Raw genomic sequence first — 1564 nt, forward strand, 5'->3', positions numbered from 1 at the left:
TAAAACACGGTAAGGCAACGCGAGTCATGTCGCCTCCTCACTTTTTCTACAAACCTTAAGGATAAATACGGCAGCTTACATCTAAATATCAGTAACGTTTGCCAAGCTCCGAGTTGTATGGTGGAGTTCCGTAATGATTTGTTGTTTTTAATTCTCGGTTTTGGTACAAGGGCCAATTAGGTGCCTTCCCGTTGTTCCTTCGCTAAATGGACTGGCCTCTGAGCCATGTCAGCAATCCCAAGTCCCACCCCATCCCCAAAGTCAGAAAATAGAACAGACCCTACTTGCACTTGCCTGCTTGCCGCTGTGGAAGTAGAGCTAACTTTAGATACCGATTTGAGTGTTGCATTACGTCAGCCCAACCTGTCACCCTTCAGAAAGAGCAGACGTTATCCACAGGGTTCTTCTATCTTAATCAAAAGTTGAGGAAACATGACAAGGAGCATGCAAAAAATCTGCAAGAATTGGGGAAAATGAGCTCTCAGCGTACCCCCAAAAGGGGTCAAGTGATGGATAACCGTCCAATTTAGACACGGAGTTCGTCCACGCAGATACTAACTCCCTCAGTTAGATGGTAAAGTTGGTAGCGAAAAAAACATTTGGAGTTGGTTGGGATTCCGCGTCACACCAACCACAACGGTCAATCTAATCCAGCATACTTCTACTGAGGCCCTCCACGTCAAGTCCCAAAGTGAAGCGAGCCCTCCTTTTTCCTAGCCTGCTTTCTTTCATATGGCTTCCATTCGTTTTTACAAGTCCCAGACAAATTTGAAGAGCATGCATTTGGTTTTCCTATTGATTCAGATGCAGCTAGGTCATTAGTAAGTCTCAAAGCTTTCCTGACCCTTTTCAAAAGGTTACGGTTGTTTCATCGTCTGCCAGACTACGATCAGGATAAGGAACGGCGGTGGTGATAGTAGGGGAAACATCTTTACATGCCCATATGGATAAAGGAACCTGGAGAGTGAAATTGCTTAAACGCTCAAGATAGACTTGAAATGTAATTCTTGGGACCCATTTTCTACGAAGCACTAGAGTCGCCCTGAATGTTGCAGAAGAAACCTTATCCACGATATCCACTGCAGCCTTTTCATCACTAAAAGAAAGTGGTAATCATATTCGCAATGTCCCATTTTAAACTGAAGCAACACCAATGGAAACACTGGATTATCTTTGCTCACGGCTTAGCCACGTCACCGATAATGCGAGGGAAGAACTTCGGGAGTTGGTGGTTACGTGCACGAAAGGATTATTATGGCAAGATGTTATGCTGGGAAGAACAAGGATCGTGAAGCATCAGATAGACATCGCCGAGGCTAGCCCGTTCTGGCAGTTACCCATTCACCTCCCCCAGATGAGACAAACCGTTTTGCAGACGAGACGCCCAGAGACGAGGTCATAAAGCCATCAAAATCCCCATGGCTCTTAGCGGTTACTCCGATAACGAAAAAGAACAAAAGTCTGCGTCTGCGCCTAGATAACAGAAAGCTGAACCCAAGAATAAAGATGGATGCCTTCCATTCGTTAGACTTTTACACGGGTCAATGTAGTTCCAAATGTTAGA

Source organism: Echinococcus granulosus (assembly GCF_000524195.1).
Source record: "Echinococcus granulosus chromosome Unknown EG_S00026, whole genome shotgun sequence".
In the NCBI taxonomy this organism is placed as follows: Eukaryota; Metazoa; Platyhelminthes; class Cestoda; order Cyclophyllidea; family Taeniidae; genus Echinococcus; species Echinococcus granulosus.